A 6537-nucleotide genomic window follows, 5' to 3' on the forward strand; every position below is an offset into this window, starting at 1 on the left:
ACAAGGGTGAGGGAGAGCTTAGAGTTAAGTCCGTGAGTGGCTTGGGCAGAGGAGAGAGGTCTACTCCCTGCTCTGCTCTCTTCTGGCCACCGGGAGGGCAAGGCTCTTTCTTGAGGGGAGATTTAGGAGGAGAGAGGCCAGCTTGGAGATCTGTCCATGAGCTATAGCCTCTTGGTTAGATGTATCCCAAAGGTCTCTTCCGGCTTAAAAAAGTCTTTCATTCTGACTCTAAAAGATGCGAGTGCAAAAGAGAAGGGGGAGAGAGGAGGGGGCAGAAATAGTTGTGGCAAGAGAAAATGGTGGGGCCATGAGCACTCAGAGGAGATCTCTAAGTTGGCAGTGTGCCTCAGAGGTATTTTGTTACAAGTCAGTCTGATGATTACAAATCCACGTGCCTGCCAGGTGTAAGCCAGCCTATAATATGGCATCTCCCTTATTTGCATCCTACCCTCCATACCCCTGCTCCCACCCAGGGACACAAACTCTTTCTCCATGGCTCACTTCCCCTCAACCTTCCTCCACACTATCAAGTTAGGATTTTCCCAGAAGGATGGTGACTGCTCTACTCTATACTGTCAGGGTCTTAGGGTCAATCTTTGTGGGTGACCTTGCTTACTGACCCTATAGCTCATGAGTCCCCACTAACATGCTTCCCACTGATAAATCAGCACTAATATTCAAATAACATTAACCAAAATATTCACTCAAATGCTAAGCAAATACATAACACTTACATGACATCCCACTCATAAACCTGATTTATATTCTCTCGTTGATGCACATAGTGTCCATGTGAAGAATGGGTACATTCTTTAAGTACCAGGGTAATAAAGCATACATTTTAAGAATACATACAGCCAGGGCAACTTGAAGCCCTGGACCCGTTGGCTTTGATATTCTCTTTCTGGTTCAGGAATTTTCCATTACAACTTTTTGATGAGCGTATAATCTGTGAGAAGAAAAGTTTCCCCTGTTTAAACTGAGCTGCTCTGCACTATGTGGGACTAGCTTCCCTGGCTGTGGTGTCTGAGCTGGACGAATTGTTCTGCTGGGATACTTCTCTATGGCTCCACTTTTTTTTTAAATATAATTTTTTATAACTTTTTTTGCATCATCAAATTTTGCCCAGTGTCTTTCCTCCTCCCAGACAGCCATTCCATATAACACATTTTTAAAGGAAAAGAGAAGAGAAAAAATTCAGCAAAACTGATCAATACACAAAAAGATCTGAAAACGGGTGCACTGTGTCACATCTGTGGATCTCCCACTTCTGCAAAGGAATGGGGTAGAATTGTCTCCTGTTTCTTTTTGGGACCATGTTTGTTCTGTGTAATTTTGTAACGTTTGTATCATTGTTTTGTGATTGTTCTTTCCATTTGGATTGTTTTGATCATTGTGTATGTTGGGGTTTTTTTTGGTTCTGCTTATTTCACTTTGCATCAGATCATATAAATCATTTCACGCTATTCTGTATTCTTCATATTAATTCTTTCTTATGGCCCAGTAACATTTTACTACATTCATGTACCACAATTTGTTCAGTTATTCTTCATTTCTTGGGCGTCTACTTTGTTTCCAATTCTTTCCTGCCACAAAAAGTGCTGCTATAAATACTCTGGAGAATCTGGGGGTCTGATCTCCTTGGAGTATAAGCCTATTAGTGGAATCTCTGGATCCAAGGGTATGACATCTTAGTCACTTCATTTGCATTATTCCAAATTGCTTTCAAAATAGTTCTGTTAATTTACTCCACAGCCAGTCAACAAGCATTATACAGCATGTACTATGTGCCAAGCCCAGTGCTAAGTGTTGAAATACAAACATAAGCAAAAAGGAAGCCAGCCTCTGCCCTCAAAGAGATTATAGTCTAAGGGGAAGAAAACACATAAAAGGAAACCAAAAAGGAAGTGGGGAGAGAAGGTTGGGAACTTGGGAATATGACGGAAAAGTTCAGAGGAGTGCAGCCTGATGGGAAATGAAGAGCAGCTGGGGTGGCTACCCTCCTTACATGGAAGTTCTGGGAAGAGCCTTCATCCTCCAAGCGGAGGGAGGGGACATAGGGGCAGAGAGAATTTCTAAGATGTGAGTTCCAGGGCTGAAGTCATCTTATGGAATGAAAAGCCCTATGCCAACAATGCACTGGTGTGTCTAGCTTTCTAAAACCCTTACATTAACTATTACCACTATTAATATTTATTTGTTATCTTTGCCAATTCACAGGGGATGAGGTAAAATCTCGGAATTGTTTTGATTTGCATTTCTCTTATGATTAGTCATTTGGGGTATCTTTTCATGTGGTTGTTAATAGTTTACAATTCTTTTAAGAATTGTTTATTTGGATCCTTTCACCACTTATCTGCTGGGAAGTGGCTTTTGAATGTATTTGTTAATAGTTTAAATATCTTGAATATTAAACCCTTACTTGAGAAATTTGAAATGAAGATTTTTTTTCCACTCAAAAGATCCCCCTCTCCCCCATTCAACTGCTTCCCTTCTAATCCAAGGTGCATCTAATGCACCTTCTAAGCTGCTCCTCTGCTCAACTGAGCTTGCTTCTTGACAGCAGCTATAATATCCATCACTTTCAGCTTCAGGCTTTGATGATGCCTTCAGCTAAAATGGCATCATACTCATTTAGGAAAAGCCAATGGCGTTTACCCTTGACTTATCTAAAGCCTCTCCAACTTGGCTCCTTTGTCAAAATTCTTCATCTTCTCCCTCTCTCAATGACAGATACGATTCAGAGAACTATCCTCCAACATGTCTTCCTCTTCCTAGCAGCAGTTAGCTATAAAGAACCAAGTCGCCTGTTCTTTGCATCCTTTTTCTTGCTGTTCTTCATGAGTGGCGACAAAAAGCAAAGATTATTCTCTGTACTCTCTCTTCTCAGAAGTCACATATAAGTAAAAGCAAGTGCCCAGTGATGTATGTTAGCAGCTATTGCCTCAGATCACTCAGCACCTGCTTTTCTCTAACCCAGGAGCAGCCTGTTGCCCCAGACAAGTTAATTGTCAAAGATCAACTTCTCTACATGCAGAATCTGATTTGGAAGGGATCTCAGAGATGACAGAAACAAGACCATCCTGATTAACAGGCAAGTCACTCAAAGAGTATTTCTCACAGCTGAACAGCTCAGGAATTCAGGGAGAATCCAAAGGTAGCAATGGCCACTCTAGCTAAATTTACACAATCCCAAAGTCCAGGGGACTAGGTCATGAGTGGGGGAAGGGTATCAGGTGGGGCTTAATGAGATCTGAATCAGGGAAAGGAGAGGAGTCTAAAAGATACATTTAGTGATCTTACTGGAGTCTACAATCCTGGGAAACTGAGGAAGAGGAGTGGGTTTGGGATGAAATCATAAAATAGTTGTTTACTCAAGAGAAGAACAATGGTGAGCCTGAGCAATAAAGGAGACAGAGTTATTCACGTTTGGGAGATGGGGTCCCATCTCATCTATCAGAATCCAAGGAAGAGGTAAGGACCTTGGGTGTCCGAAAACCACCAGAAAAACAAGGAACTATCCCTTTTTCTTCAGAAAAACAGGTCAAATGGAACCTCTCTTGTTTGCAACAAAGAAAACATCTTTGTATACTAAGTTAGACAATGGTCAGCTTATAAGACATAAAACAGGAAAGCAGGTCAGGTAGACATACTAGATAGATAGGTAAATAGAAAAATAGATAGATAGATAGATAGATAGATAGATAAATAAAACTCTTATTAAGCAATTATTCTAAGCCAGGCATTGTGCTAAACACTAAAGATACAAACCCAACAAGACAGTACCTTCTTTCAAGGAGCTCACAGCCTAAAGGGGAAGGGGAGAAGGAAGGTTGGTGAGGAGGTGGTAGTGTAGGTTCAGCTGGGCATGAAGGGGCCCTCAAGAAATGGTAATCCTGGTCAGACACTCAGCCATTAGGTAGCAGGTCCCAGGGCTGTAAGATAAATTTTAGATGTAGGTAAAATAATTTTTTCCCACAAGCCCAACCCACAATTGAACAGGAATTTCTCTACAATATGCATTTTAAGTTGTCATTGAGCCTTTGTTTGAAGACTTTCAATGAGGAAGAACTCAGTAGCCTTGAAGCCTTCCACTCCTGGGCAACTCTGATGGTTAGGAAGCTGACAATGGTCTCTTGCTAACTTGGTGAGGTATGAGGTGGCCACTGAGGTCCTTTCCAACTCTGAGATTCTGTGATGCTATGGTTTTTTATCCTGCTCTTAAGGAGATTAGACTCTGAGGAAAAGGGCATATACACTGACCCCCATGACTCCAGGGAGGACGAAATCAATGCAAAAGAGAGATCTGGACCAAGTGCAATGAGAAATGTGTAGACAAGAGATCCCTGTCACTTGGGGGCTGGAGGGAGGGCAGAAAAGGGGATGTCTGAATTGAGACTTGAGGGTAGGGAAGGACTTTACCAAAAAATAGAGGTGGTGGAACACGGGGAGATCTGCTTCAGGCATGAGGGATGATGCGGTTAAAGGCGCTGAGATGGGAAAGGACGTGATGAGAACAGCTGATAAAGAGCTCAGTTTGGCTGGAAAGTACAGTATGCAAATTAGGTAAGCAGGACCTGGCGGAAATCACCCAAGGCCTAGTTTTCTATGAGCCCAAGAAAAGAAACCACTGGGGACAGGAGTTTCTTGTTCAGTGAAAACTGCTGGGAATACCAGAAAGCAGCTCAGCAGAAGTTGGGTTTATATCAACACTACCACGCACCACAAGGAGCTCTAAATGAACATACAACCTAAATAGAGAATTAGGGAAAAGAAAAAAGTATTTAGAGCTGGAAGGAGATTTCTTACACAGAGATAGAGATGATCATAGATGATAAAATAGGGACTTTTGATTACATAAAATCCACAGGCATTTTTGCTTGAACAAAATCAGTGCCCCTAGAAAAATAGGACAAGTTGTAGAGCGAGGGAAAAAACCAACGACTTTGCAGCAAATATCTCAGATGGGAGACTGATACCCAAGCCACATAGGGAACTGAAACACACTTGAGGGCTCCAAAGCCATCCCCCAGTAGACAAGGGGCCAAAGGATGTGAACAAGCCATTTTCAAAAGGAGAAATGAAAATGGAAGAATGTTCCAAATCACTAATGAGAAGAATTGTAAATTAAAAGACTCCATACCTATCAAAAGATAGTGATTGTTGGTGGGACTGTGAGAAGACAGGCTCATTAATGCGCTGTTGGTGGAGCTGGGAAATGGTTCAACCATTTTGTAAGAGAATTTATAGCTATACTCTTGGACTCACTGATAACCTTTCTGGGTCTCTCTCTCTGTCTCTGTGTCCCCCTTTCTGGGTGTGTGTGTGTATATATATATATATATGTGTGTGTGTGTGTGTGTGTGTGTGTGTATACATATATACATATACATACATACATACATACATACATACATACACACATACATATATCTCCCAGGTCCAAGATAATGGAAGAGACTTATGTTCAAAAAGATTTCAATTAGCACTTTTTGTAGTAACAAAGGTATGCAGGCAAAGTGGGTCCCAATGAAATGAAAGACGGTTGAGCAAATTGCAGAAAATGGGTGGAATGGAACATGGTTGTCCTGAAAGAAACCATGACTCTGAAACTTTCAGAAAAACTTGGGATGCCTCATATGACCTAATGAAGATTGAAGTGGACAGAGCCAAGGAAAGAAACCATCTGCAGAGTTACCACCAGAAGGTGAGGGATCATGATCTTGAGAGGCGGAAAGACCCAAGAACTCTGGCAAGATATGCCATATGGGGACTTTGGGGAGTGGACCGGGAAGTGGAAGTGGCCACCTCTGAACCTCCTTTCAGCAGAAAAGTGATGCTGGTCTCTGGGCAGCCAGCGAATGGGTCTGCTTTGCTTGCTTGATTTCTTTGCTACAAGGGAGGGTGTGGGTGGTGGTGTTGGGGGCATGAAGGAGGGACAGAATTGTTTTTAAAGGGCACCAATATGTTAAATAAACAAACTGGAGTACATAGGTGTGAGACCTGTGGGAGATGATGCTGCGAGGAAAGAGCCTTGAATGCCGGGACCAGGAGTTGATTTTTTTATTTCACATGCAGTGGAGAGCTGCTGAAGGCATTTGGTCATAACAGTGCATGTGGTAGCTCAGTGGATAGAAGGTTGGACTCAGGGTCAGGAAGATCTGAGCTCAAATCCTGCCACAGATGCCGGGCAAATTACTGAATGTCTGGGCCTTTGATTGGATGTGAGGGGAAGGAGATGCCTAGCAGACACTTGGAACTGAGAGAGGGGCTGGGGATAGAGCTCTAGGTGAGGGAACCTGAGGCAGAGCTAACAGCCCACAGTGACTGATGAGATCAAAGAAGGACAGAGAGATGAGGGGAGAGGAAAGAAGAGAAGAGGAGAGGAGAGGGGAGGAGAGGAGAGGAGAGGGGAGGGGAGGAGAGGAGAGGGGAGGGGAGGAGAGGGGAGGAGGGGAAAGGAGAGGGGAGGAGAGGAGAGGAGAGAAGGAGAGAGGAGAGGAGAGGAGAGGAGAGGGGAGGAGAAAAGGAGAGAGG

Source organism: Vombatus ursinus, unplaced genomic scaffold (genome assembly GCF_900497805.2).
Source record: "Vombatus ursinus unplaced genomic scaffold, bare-nosed wombat genome assembly UNPS02006874.1, whole genome shotgun sequence".
Taxonomy (NCBI): Eukaryota; Metazoa; Chordata; class Mammalia; order Diprotodontia; family Vombatidae; genus Vombatus; species Vombatus ursinus.